The following is a 12,682-nucleotide window of genomic DNA, read 5'->3' as shown; positions in this document are numbered from 1 at the left end:
CAGCTTGTAGTGCCTGGCGGATAACCCTCTGCTGGTCAGGGGGACCTTCGGCTGGCTGGGCGGCTGCAGAGAGGCAAGGGGCGGCAGGGGTTCGCAGGGAGCCACGCCGGGGCGGCGATGCAAAAGGAGAGGCGAGCAAAAGCCTGCAGCTATTCCCAGGCGGTCTCCCATCCAAGTACTAACCAGGCCCCTCCCTGCTTAGCTCCCGAGATCAGACGAGATCTGGCGCGTGCAGGGTGGTGTGGCCTTAGGCGCTGGGACCCGGCTCCCGGCACTCCAAGAGCCTGCTCCCGACCTGCTTCTGAGCGCACGCCATGCTGCTGGGCCGCTCGGGTGGCGAGCACGTCTGCCCGAGCGCCTCCCGCCAGCTCCCCGCCTCCTCCGGACGCCGCTGGTGTGGGCGACGGGCTACTCCTGGCCCGCAGCGAGGCCCCTTCGCGCCCCCCAGTGGCTCTAACGGGCCTCCGTCACTTCCCTGACTGTGACATATGTCTGGGCGCCCTGGCATCCTGGGCCTCCCCAGGCCCCGAAGGGCTTTTACCCCGCCCCCCTACCCCAACCCCTCTCATCTCCCCCCAGCCCCACAACCGCACACCCCCCTTGCTGCTGTGCTGTCCCCACCTCTCAGGGCCACCGAGGGGGTCGCAGGGTCCTCTCAGTCCCCTCCACCCTAGGGACGTGCAACCCAGGCCCTGGCCCTGGCCGGCCCCACCCACTGGCCCAAAGCCAGGGAGAGCCACCCGCCACCAGGGGGCAGCACCTCCAGTCCGCCGCCACCCTTCCTCACACAGCCTTCTTTCTGGGTTCTCGCCCCTCGTCAGCGACCGGCGTCCCGCCCGATCACTGTTCACTTCACTGGCTACACGTCACCTCTCCTGACCCAGGGAGGTGAGAGAGAGGATGAGAGAAGGCCAGAGACAGAGCAAGAGAGAGGCGGAGAGAGACCGACGGGGACTGTGGGGACAGACTCGCAGAGAGCACTTTCCAGGCTCTGGGCCTCGCGTGGAGGGGTGCTGCGTGGGGGCTGCATGGATATCAGCCGTGACCGCTTGGCCATCAGCTGTTGCCAGTTGGCCATTGGCCACCGGCAGAGCTGCGGTGGCCAAGCTAGGAAGCGCGGATTGTGGACTGCAAATTGCAGAGGGGCGCGGACTGCAGTTGGCCGGCTTGGTGGGTCGGTAAGTTGGCGGGTCTGTTGGTTGGCAGAGAATCGGCCGGCAGGCTGGGGATCGGGCGGCTCCGGCTTGCCGAGTCTCCAAGCCAGCCGCCCGTGAGACATGGTGCTATGAGCCCCCTATCCGTGGTCTGTTGGTGTTCCCTCTTGGCCTCGCCAAATCCTGCATTCTTGTGCGGGCAGAGGGGCTAGAGTCCCCGCAGGACAGGGACAGACAGACAGAACGGGAGGAGGAGTAAGAGGGAGCGAGATGGAAATATACACGTATATGTACATGTATGTATCTAGACATACAGAGAGACATGGACAGAGACAGAGAAAGAGGGGGCTGGCACGCGGGGAGAGAGCTCCTGAGCCAGAGCCAGGGCCCAACAGGCACCTCTCAGAGCCTGACAGATATGGGGTGGGGGAGGGTGGGAGGGACGCACAGGCGGGCACACGGAGTGTTACAGACGCACTGAGGCTGTGTTGAAGTGGCAGCTCCTCCACCGGAGTGTGGTCGTGCCCGGGGCTGGGCTCCTCTAAGGAGGCATTGCCCTGGCGTTGGCAGTCACCATTGAAGCCTCCGGGGCGGCCCGCCAGGGTCTCCGGAGGGCCTGTGGTCTCTGAGCCCCACCCAGGCACCCGCCCGCGGGAGGAGAGTGGCACCCCCAGGCACCCTGGTTGTGAGGGTTGTGTGCCTGCGTGCCTGCTCTGCCCTTGTGGTGGTCTCCCCTGGAGTCGATGTCGCGTGGTGTGTTGGGGTGCTGCTCCCGCCGTCCCCTGGTTTGTCCCGGCTCTTTGTGCCCTGTGTTTCAGGGACACCGTGGCCGGCGGGAAGGGAGGGCTCCTGGCTCTTGTGGGAGACGGGAGGGGCGCGCGGGGGTGTGGGGCGAGGTGCCTGCCAGCGGAGACAGAAGACTCCGGTGGGGCGGGGCGTGTGGGCGTCCCGTTTGCCCGAGGTCACGCCGATCGTGTGTGTCGGGACCCGAGGGCAGGCGCAGGGATGGGCGTGCCCTGGGCTCGGGGAGAGGTGCAAAGCACCGGCACGTCCTGGGATGGAGAGAGCCTGGTGGAGGCCTGCGCCGGCAGGCAGCCCTGGGCTTGGGCGTTGGGGGTTGCGGCGGCGGCAGGGTCGGGGAGCGAGAGGGAGCCCTGCGATGGCGGTGGCGGCGACCGAGAGGCGGCTGACTGCTGCAGGCTGAGGGCCTGCCTTGGCGAAGAGCACTAAGAAGAGGGAGTGGGGGGGAGCCCTGGCCGACAGGCCTGGTGTGCGGCCGGGGATGCGAGCTTGTAGTGCTGGGCGACTGACCCTCCTCTGGCCAGGGGGACCTTCGGCTGCCTGGGCGGCTGCAGAGGGGCAAGGTGCGGCAGGGGTTCGGAGGGAGCCACGCCGGGGCGGCGGCGCAAAAGGAGAGGCGAGCAAAAGCCTGCAGCTATTCCCAGGCGGTCTCCCATCCAAGTACTAACCAGGCCCCGCCCTGCTTAGCTCCCGAGATCAGACGAGATCGGGCGCGTTCAGGGTGGTATGGCCCTAGACGCTGGGACCCGGCTCCCCGCGCCCCAAGAGCCTGCTCCCGGCCTGCCTCTGACCGCGCGCCGTGCTGCTGGGCCGCTAGGGTGGCGAGCACGTCTGCCTGAGCGGCTCCCGCCCGCTCCCCGCCTCCTCCGGACGCCGCTGGTGTGGGCGACGGGCTACTCCTGGCCCGCAGCGAGGCACCTTCGCGCCCCCCAGTGGCTCCACGGGCCTCTGTCACTTCCCTGACTGTGACATATGTCTGGGCGCCCTGGCATCCTGGGCCTCCCCAGGCCCCGAAGGGCTTTTACCCCGTCCCCCTACCCCAACCCCTCAAATCTCCCCCCAGCCACACAACCGCACACCCCCCTTGCTGCTGTGCTGTCCCCACCTCTCAGGGCCACCGAGGGGGTCGCAGGGTCCTCTCAGTCCCCTCCGGCCCTAGGGACGTGCAACCCAGGCCCTGGCCCTGACCGGACCCATCCACAGGCCCAAAGCCAGGGAGAGCCACCCGCGCCACCAGGGTGCAGCATCTCCAGTCTGCAGCCACCCTTCGTCACAAGCCTTCAGTCTGGGCCCTGGAACCCTCGTCAGCGACCGGAGCCCCGCCCGATGTCCGGTCCCTTCACTGGCTACACGTCACCTCTCCTGACCCAGGGAGGTGAGAGAGAGGATGAGAGAAGGCCAGAGACGGAGCAAGAGAGAGGCGGAGAGAGACAGACGGGGACTGTGGGGACAGACTCGCAGAGAGCACTCTCCAGGCTCTGGGCCTCGCGTGGAGGGGTGCTGCTTGGGGGCTGCATGGTCATCAGCTGTGACCGCTTGGCCATCAGCTGTTGCCAATTGGCCACTGGCCACCGGAGGAGCTGCGGTGGCCAAGCTAGGAAGCGCGGATGGTGGACTGCAAATTGCAGAGGGGCGCGGATTGCAGTGGGCCCGCTTGGCGGGTCGACGGGCGGTGTGTCGGTGGGTTGGCAGAGAAGCGGCCGACAGGTTGGGGATCGGGCGGCTCCGGCTTGCCGTGTCTCCGAGCCAGCCGCCCGTGAGACATAGTGCTATGAGCCCCCTATCCGTGGCTCTGTTGGTGTTCCCTCTTGGCCTCGCCATATCCTGCGTTCTTGTGCGGGCAGAGGGACTAGAGTCCCCGCAGGACAGGGACCGACAGAGAGAACGGGAGGAGGAGAAAGAGGGAGCGAGATCGAAATATACACCTATATGTACCTGTATGTACCTAGACATACAGAGAGACATGGACAGAGACAGAGAAAGAGGGGGCTGGCACGCGGGGAGAGAGCTCCTGAGCCAGAGCCAGAGCCCAACAGGCACGTCACAGAGCCAGAGAGACATGGGGTGGGGGAGGGGGGAGGGACGCACAAGCGGGCACACGGACTGGGACAGACGCACTGACGCTGCTTTGAAGTGGCAGCTTCTCAACCGAAGTGTGGTCATGCCCGTGGCTGGGCTCCACTAAGGAGGCAGTGCCCGGGCATTGAAAGTCACCCTTGAAGCCCCCGGGCCGGGCGGGAGGGCCAGTGGGCTCCGAGCCCCGCCCAGGAACCCCCCGCCCCGCGGGAGGAGAGTGGCAGCCCACAGGCACCCTGGTTGAGAGTGTTGTGTGCCTGCGTGCCTGCACTTCCCCTTGTGGTGGTCTCTCCTGGAGTCCGAGGGCGTGCGGTGTGTTGGGGTGCTGCTCCCTCAGTCCCCTGCTTTGTCCCGGCTCTTTGTACCCTGTGTGTTGGGGCCACTGCGGGAAGGGAGGGTTCCTGGCTCTTGTGGGCGATGGGAGGGGGCGCGCGGGGGTGTGGGGAGAGGTGCCTGCCGGCGGAGACACAGGCTCGGCTAACTGCTGCTGGCTGACTGCCTGCCTCGGCGAAGAGGACTAAGAAGAGGGTGTGGGGGTGAGCCCTGGCCGACGGGCCTGGTGTGCGGCCGGGGCTGCCAGCTTGTAGCGCCGGGTGGCTGACCGGCCTCTGGCCAGGGGGACCTTCGGCTGGATGGGCGGCTGCAGAGGGGCAAGGGGCGGCAGGGGTTCGGAGGGAGCCACGCAGGGGCGGCGGCGCAAAAGGAGAGGCGAGCAAAAGCCTACAGGTATTCCCAGGCGGTCTCCCATCCAAGCACTAACCAGGCCCCTCCCTGCTTAGCTCCCGAGATCAGAGGAGATCGGGCGCGTTCAGGGTGGTACGGCCATAGACGATGGGACTCGGCTCCCCGCGCCCCAAGAGCCTGCTCCCGGCCTGCCTCGTGAGCGCGCGCCATGCAGATGCGCGGCTCCGGTGGTGAGCATCGACCTGCTGGCCGGCTCTGCCAGCACCGCGTCCCCCTCCCAGTCCGGCTCCCCGCCTCTTCCGAATGCCCCAGGCGTGGGCGGCGGGCTACTCCTGGCCGGCAGCGAGGCCCCTTCGCGCCACCCGAGGCTCCATGGGACACTGCCACTTCCCTGATGGTGCCAGAATTCGTGGAACTCTGGCATCCTGGGACTCCCCGGACCCAGACCGCCATACACCCCGCCCCCCTACCGCCACCAGGTTTACCAACAACCGCACCCCCAAGGCTGGGGGAGGCCTGCACCAGCAGGCAACCCTGGGCTTGGGAGTTGTGGGAGGACCCCGCGGAGGCGGCTTGGGCGGCTGCGGAGGGGGGGGCGGCGGCGGCGGCGGCGGCGGCGGCGGCGGCGGCGGCGGCGGGGGCGGAGGAGGCCGGGAGAGCAGAGGCGGGAGATTGAGGGAGTATGGCGATGGTGGCGGCGGCGGCGGCGGGGGCTGGGGCGGAGGCGGGGGAGATGGCGGTGCTGGAGGCGGGGAGAGCAGAGGAGGGAGATTGAGGGAGTGCGGCAATGGCGGCGGCGGGGGCGGGGGTGGGGAACAGGGCAGCACTGGCGGCGGGGATGGGGAGCGCGGTGCTGGCGGCCGAGGTGGGGAGAGCAGAGGAGGGAGTTTGAGGGAGTACGGCGATGGCGGCGGCGGGGGCGGGGGAGGGGGCGAGGGCAGCGCTGGCGGAGGGGGTGGGGAGCGCGGTGATCGCGGCGGCGGCGGGAGAAGCGGGGGCTGATCGCGAGCAGCGTTGGCGGCGTCGGCGGCAGCGGCGCGGGAGGGTTGCGAGGTCGGCGATGGAGGCGGCGGCAGCGTTGGGGGCTGTGTCGGCGGGCGCTGGGCGCGGGGAGGGTTGGCGCCGGCGGCGGCGGTAGCGGGGAAGAGGGCGGTGCTGGCGGCGGAGGAGGGGAGAGCAGAGGCGGGAGATTGAAGCAGTACAGCGATGGCGGTGGCGAGGGCGGGGGCAGGGGTGAGGGCAGCGCTGGAGGGGGGTGTGGGGAGCGCGGTGATGGCGGCGGATTTGGCGGTGGCGGCGGGGGCGAGGGCAGCGCTGTTGGCGGTGGCGGCGATCGAAGGTCGGCGAAGGGATCGAGATGACAGCCTCCGGGACTGAAGAGGACTGAGAAGAGGGTGTGCGGGGGAGCCCTGGCCGACGGGCCTGGTGTGCGGCCGGGGCTGCCAGCTTGTAGTGCCTGGCGGCTAACCCTCTGCTGGTCAGGGGGACCTTCGGCTGGCTGGGCGGCTGCAGAGAGGCAAGGGGCGGCAGGGGTTCGCAGGGAGCCACGCCGGGGCGGCGATGCAAAAGGAGAGGCGAGCAAAAGCCTGCAGCTATTCCCAGGCGGTCTCCCATCCAAGTACTAACCAGGCCCCTCCCTGCTTAGCTCCCGAGATCAGACGAGATCTGGCGCGTGCAGGGTGGTGTGGCCTTAGGCGCTGGGACCCGGCTCCCGGCACTCCAAGAGCCTGCTCCCGACCTGCTTCTGAGCGCACGCCATGCTGCTGGGCCGCTCGGGTGGCGAGCACGTCTGCCCGAGCGCCTCCCGCCAGCTCCCCGCCTCCTCCGGACGCCGCTGGTGTGGGCGACGGGCTACTCCTGGCCCGCAGCGAGGCCCCTTCGCGCCCCCCAGTGGCTCTAACGGGCCTCCGTCACTTCCCTGACTGTGACATATGTCTGGGCGCCCTGGCATCCTGGGCCTCCCCAGGCCCCGAAGGGCTTTTACCCCGCCCCCCTACCCCAACCCCTCTCATCTCCCCCCAGCCCCACAACCGCACACCCCCCTTGCTGCTGTGCTGTCCCCACCTCTCAGGGCCACCGAGGGGGTCGCAGGGTCCTCTCAGTCCCCTCCACCCTAGGGACGTGCAACCCAGGCCCTGGCCCTGGCCGGCCCCACCCACTGGCCCAAAGCCAGGGAGAGCCACCCGCCACCAGGGGGCAGCACCTCCAGTCCGCCGCCACCCTTCCTCACACAGCCTTCTTTCTGGGTTCTCGCCCCTCGTCAGCGACCGGCGTCCCGCCCGATCACTGTTCACTTCACTGGCTACACGTCACCTCTCCTGACCCAGGGAGGTGAGAGAGAGGATGAGAGAAGGCCAGAGACAGAGCAAGAGAGAGGCGGAGAGAGACCGACGGGGACTGTGGGGACAGACTCGCAGAGAGCACTTTCCAGGCTCTGGGCCTCGCGTGGAGGGGTGCTGCGTGGGGGCTGCATGGATATCAGCCATGACCGCTTGGCCATCAGCTGTTGCCAGTTGGCCATTGGCCACCGGCAGAGCTGCGGTGGCCAAGCTAGGAAGCGCGGATTGTGGACTGCAAATTGCAGAGGGGCGCGGACTGCAGTTGGCCGGCTTGGTGGGTCGGTAAGTTGGCGGGTCTGTTGGTTGGCAGAGAATCGGCCGGCAGGCTGGGGATCGGGCGGCTCCGGCTTGCCGAGTCTCCAAGCCAGCCGCCCGTGAGACATGGTGCTATGAGCCCCCTATCCGTGGTCTGTTGGTGTTCCCTCTTGGCCTCGCCAAATCCTGCATTCTTGTGCGGGCAGAGGGGCTAGAGTCCCCGCAGGACAGGGACAGACAGACAGAACGGGAGGAGGAGTAAGAGGGAGCGAGATGGAAATATACACGTATATGTACATGTATGTATCTAGACATACAGAGAGACATGGACAGAGACAGAGAAAGAGGGGGCTGGCACGCGGGGAGAGAGCTCCTGAGCCAGAGCCAGGGCCCAACAGGCACCTCTCAGAGCCTGACAGATATGGGGTGGGGGAGGGTGGGAGGGACGCACAGGCGGGCACACGGAGTGTTACAGACGCACTGAGGCTGTGTTGAAGTGGCGGCTCCTCCACCGGAGTGTGGTCGTGCCCGGGGCTGGGCTCCTCTAAGGAGGCATTGCCCTGGCGTTGGCAGTCACCATTGAAGCCTCCGGGGCGGCCCGCCAGGGTCTCCGGAGGGCCTGTGGTCTCTGAGCCCCGCCCAGGCACCCGCCCGCGGGAGGAGAGTGGCACCCCCAGGCACCCTGGTTGTGAGGGTTGTGTGCCTGCGTGCCTGCTCTGCCCTTGTGGTGGTCTCCCCTGGAGTCGATGTCGCGTGGTGTGTTGGGGTGCTGCTCCCGCCGTCCCCTGGTTTATCCCGGCTCTTTGTGCCCTGTGTTTCAGGGACACCGTGGCCGGCGGGAAGGGAGGGCTCCTGGCTCTTGTGGGAGACGGGAGGGGCGCGCGGGGGTGTGGGGCGAGGTGCCTGCCAGCGGAGACAGAAGACTCCGGTGGGGCGGGGCGTGTGGGCGTCCCGTTTGCCCGAGGTCACGCCGATCGTGTGTGTCGGGACCCGAGGGCAGGCGCAGGGATGGGCGTGCCCTGGGCTCGGGGAGAGGTGCAAAGCACCGGCACGTCCTGGGATGGAGAGAGCCTGGTGGAGGCCTGCGCCGGCAGGCAGCCCTGGGCTTGGGCGTTGGGGGTTGCGGCGGCGGCAGGGTCGGGGAGCGAGAGGGAGCCCTGCGATGGCGGTGGCGGCGACCGAGAGGCGGCTGACTGCTGCAGGCTGAGGGCCTGCCTTGGCGAAGAGCACTAAGAAGAGGGAGTGGGGGGGAGCCCTGGCCGACAGGCCTGGTGTGCGGCCGGGGATGCGAGCTTGTAGTGCTGGGCGACTGACCCTCCTCTGGCCAGGGGGACCTTCGGCTGCCTGGGCGGCTGCAGAGGGGCAAGGTGCGGCAGGGGTTCGGAGGGAGCCACGCCGGGGCGGCGGCGCAAAAGGAGAGGCGAGCAAAAGCCTGCAGCTATTCCCAGGCGGTCTCCCATCCAAGTACTAACCAGGCCCCGCCCTGCTTAGCTCCCGAGATCAGACGAGATCGGGCGCGTTCAGGGTGGTATGGCCCTAGACGCTGGGACCCGGCTCCCCGCGCCCCAAGAGCCTGCTCCCGGCCTGCCTCTGACCGCGCGCCGTGCTGCTGGGCCGCTAGGGTGGCGAGCACGTCTGCCTGAGCGGCTCCCGCCTGCTCCCCGCCTCCTCCGGACGCCGCTGGTGTGGGCGACGGGCTACTCCTGGCCCGCAGCGAGGCACCTTCGCGCCCCCCAGTGGCTCCACGGGCCTCTGTCACTTCCCTGACTGTGACATATGTCTGGGCGCCCTGGCATCCTGGGCCTCCCCAGGCCCCGAAGGGCTTTTACCCCGTCCCCCTACCCCAACCCCTCAAATCTCCCCCCAGCCACACAACCGCACACCCCCCTTGCTGCTGTGCTGTCCCCACCTCTCAGGGCCACCGAGGGGGTCGCAGGGTCCTCTCAGTCCCCTCCGGCCCTAGGGACGTGCAACCCAGGCCCTGGCCCTGACCGGACCCATCCACAGGCCCAAAGCCAGGGAGAGCCACCCGCGCCACCAGGGTGCAGCATCTCCAGTCTGCAGCCACCCTTCGTCACAAGCCTTCAGTCTGGGCCCTGGAACCCTCGTCAGCGACCGGAGCCCCGCCCGATGTCCGGTCCCTTCACTGGCTACACGTCACCTCTCCTGACCCAGGGAGGTGAGAGAGAGGATGAGAGAAGGCCAGAGACGGAGCAAGAGAGAGGCGGAGAGAGACAGACGGGGACTGTGGGGACAGACTCGCAGAGAGCACTCTCCAGGCTCTGGGCCTCGCGTGGAGGGGTGCTGCTTGGGGGCTGCATGGTCATCAGCTGTGACCGCTTGGCCATCAGCTGTTGCCAATTGGCCACTGGCCACCGGAGGAGCTGCGGTGGCCAAGCTAGGAAGCGCGGATGGTGGACTGCAAATTGCAGAGGGGCGCGGATTGCAGTGGGCCCGCTTGGCGGGTCGACGGGCGGTGTGTCGGTGGGTTGGCAGAGAAGCGGCCGACAGGTTGGGGATCGGGCGGCTCCGGCTTGCCGTGTCTCCGAGCCAGCCGCCCGTGAGACATAGTGCTATGAGCCCCCTATCCGTGGCTCTGTTGGTGTTCCCTCTTGGCCTCGCCATATCCTGCGTTCTTGTGCGGGCAGAGGGACTAGAGTCCCCGCAGGACAGGGACCGACAGAGAGAACGGGAGGAGGAGAAAGAGGGAGCGAGATCGAAATATACACCTATATGTACCTGTATGTACCTAGACATACAGAAAGACATGGACAGAGACAGAGAAAGAGGGGGCTGGCACGCGGGGAGAGAGCTCCTGAGCCAGAGCCAGAGCCCAACAGGCACGTCACAGAGCCAGAGAGACATGGGGTGGGGGAGGGGGGAGGGACGCACAAGCGGGCACACGGACTGGGACAGACGCACTGACGCTGCTTTGAAGTGGCAGCTTCTCAACCGAAGTGTGGTCATGCCCGTGGCTGGGCTCCACTAAGGAGGCAGTGCCCGGGCATTGAAAGTCACCCTTGAAGCCCCCGGGCCGGGCGGGAGGGCCAGTGGGCTCCGAGCCCCGCCCAGGAACCCCCCGCCCCGCGGGAGGAGAGTGGCAGCCCACAGGCACCCTGGTTGAGAGTGTTGTGTGCCTGCGTGCCTGCACTTCCCCTTGTGGTGGTCTCTCCTGGAGTCCGAGGGCGTGCGGTGTGTTGGGGTGCTGCTCCCTCAGTCCCCTGCTTTGTCCCGGCTCTTTGTACCCTGTGTGTTGGGGCCACTGCGGGAAGGGAGGGTTCCTGGCTCTTGTGGGCGATGGGAGGGGGCGCGCGGGGGTGTGGGGAGAGGTGCCTGCCGGCGGAGACACAGGCTCGGCTAACTGCTGCTGGCTGACTGCCTGCCTCGGCGAAGAGGACTAAGAAGAGGGTGTGGGGGTGAGCCCTGGCCGACGGGCCTGGTGTGCGGCCGGGGCTGCCAGCTTGTAGCGCCGGGTGGCTGACCGGCCTCTGGCCAGGGGGACCTTCGGCTGGATGGGCGGCTGCAGAGGGGCAAGGGGCGGCAGGGGTTCGGAGGGAGCCACGCAGGGGCGGCGGCGCAAAAGGAGAGGCGAGCAAAAGCCTACAGGTATTCCCAGGCGGTCTCCCATCCAAGCACTAACCAGGCCCCTCCCTGCTTAGCTCCCGAGATCAGAGGAGATCGGGCGCGTTCAGGGTGGTACGGCCATAGACGATGGGACTCGGCTCCCCGCGCCCCAAGAGCCTGCTCCCGGCCTGCCTCGTGAGCGCGCGCCATGCAGATGCGCGGCTCCGGTGGTGAGCATCGACCTGCTGGCCGGCTCTGCCAGCACCGCGTCCCCCTCCCAGTCCGGCTCCCCGCCTCTTCCGAATGCCCCAGGCGTGGGCGGCGGGCTACTCCTGGCCGGCAGCGAGGCCCCTTCGCGCCACCCGAGGCTCCATGGGACACTGCCACTTCCCTGATGGTGCCAGAATTCGTGGAACTCTGGCATCCTGGGACTCCCCGGACCCAGACCGCCATACACCCCGCCCCCCTACCGCCACCAGGTTTACCAACAACCGCACCCCCAAGGCTGGGGGAGGCCTGCACCAGCAGGCAACCCTGGGCTTGGGAGTTGTGGGAGGACCCCGCGGCGGCGGCTTGGGCGGCTGCGGAGGGGGGGGCGGCGGCGGCGGCGGCGGCGGCGGCGGCGGCGGCGGCGGCGGGGGCGGAGGAGGCCGGGAGAGCAGAGGCGGGAGATTGAGGGAGTATGGCGATGGTGGCGGCGGCGGCGGCGGGGGCTGGGGCGGAGGCGGGGGAGATGGCGGTGCTGGAGGCGGGGAGAGCAGAGGAGGGAGATTGAGGGAGTGCGGCAATGGCGGCGGCGGGGGCGGGGGTGGGGAACAGGGCAGCACTGGCGGCGGGGATGGGGAGCGCGGTGCTGGCGGCCAAGGGGGAGAGAGCAGAGGAGGGAGTTTGAGGGAGTACGGCGATGGCGGCGGCGGGGGCGGGGGAGGGGGCGAGGGCAGCGCTGGCGGAGGGGGTGGGGAGCGCGGTGATCCTGGCGGCGGCGGCGGGAGAAGCGGGGGCTGATCGCGAGCAGCGTTGGCGGCGTCGGCGGCAGCGGCGCGGGAGGGTTGCGAGGTCGGTGATGGAGGCGGCGGCAGCGTTGGGGGCTGTGTCGGCGGGCGCTGGGCGCGGGGAGGGTTGGCGCCGGCGGCGGCGGCGGTAGCGGGGAAGAGGGCGGTGCTGGCGGCGGAGGAGGGGAGAGCAGAGGCGGGAGATTGAAGCAGTACAGCGATGGCGGTGGCGAGGGCGGGGGCAGGGGTGAGGGCAGCGCTGGAGGGGGGTGTGGGGAGCGCGGTGATGGCGGCGGATTTGGCGGTGGCGGCGGGGGCGAGGGCAGCGCTGTTGGCGGTGGCGGCGATCGAAGGTCGGCGAAGGGATCGAGATGACAGCCTCCGGGACTGAAGAGGACTGAGAAGAGGGTGTGCGGGGGAGCCCTGGCCGACGGGCCTGGTGTGCGGCCGGGGCTGCCAGCTTGTAGTGCCTGGCGGCTAACCCTCTGCTGGTCAGGGGGACCTTCGGCTGGCTGGGCGGCTGCAGAGAGGCAAGGGGCGGCAGGGGTTCGCAGGGAGCCACGCCGGGGCGGCGATGCAAAAGGAGAGGCGAGCAAAAGCCTGCAGCTATTCCCAGGCGGTCTCCCATCCAAGTACTAACCAGGCCCCTCCCTGCTTAGCTCCCGAGATCAGACGAGATCTGGCGCGTGCAGGGTGGTGTGGCCTTAGGCGCTGGGACCCGGCTCCCGGCACTCCAAGAGCCTGCTCCCGACCTGCTTCTGAGCGCACGCCATGCTGCTGGGCCGCTCGGGTGGCGAGCACGTCTGCCCGAGCGCCT

General features: G+C 68.8%; 7 pseudogenes; all 7 read right to left on the bottom strand.

Moving 5' to 3' along the window:
• Window positions 1-133: 133 nt before the first annotated feature.
• On the bottom strand, window positions 134-253 carry LOC148756918 (5S ribosomal RNA; annotated as a pseudogene).
• A 2,320-nt stretch (window positions 254-2,573) lies between these two features.
• Window positions 2,574-2,693, bottom strand: LOC148756917 (5S ribosomal RNA; annotated as a pseudogene).
• A 2,048-nt stretch (window positions 2,694-4,741) lies between these two features.
• On the bottom strand, window positions 4,742-4,861 carry LOC148756916 (5S ribosomal RNA; annotated as a pseudogene).
• A 1,430-nt stretch (window positions 4,862-6,291) lies between these two features.
• Window positions 6,292-6,411, bottom strand: LOC148756915 (5S ribosomal RNA; annotated as a pseudogene).
• Window positions 6,412-8,731: 2,320 nt separating this feature from the next.
• Window positions 8,732-8,851, bottom strand: LOC148756914 (5S ribosomal RNA; annotated as a pseudogene).
• Window positions 8,852-10,899: 2,048 nt separating this feature from the next.
• On the bottom strand, window positions 10,900-11,019 carry LOC148756913 (5S ribosomal RNA; annotated as a pseudogene).
• Window positions 11,020-12,455: 1,436 nt separating this feature from the next.
• Window positions 12,456-12,575, bottom strand: LOC148756912 (5S ribosomal RNA; annotated as a pseudogene).
• Window positions 12,576-12,682: the final 107 nt, after the last annotated feature.

The sequence above is a fragment of the Rhinolophus sinicus genome, chromosome 10 (assembly GCF_057876585.1).
Source record: "Rhinolophus sinicus isolate RSI-liver-muscle chromosome 10, RSI-T2T, whole genome shotgun sequence".
Lineage (NCBI taxonomy): Eukaryota > Metazoa > Chordata > Mammalia > Chiroptera > Rhinolophidae > Rhinolophus > Rhinolophus sinicus.
Note: the sequence above shows the minus strand (reverse complement) of the source record. Positions and strands in the feature narration are given on the sequence as shown.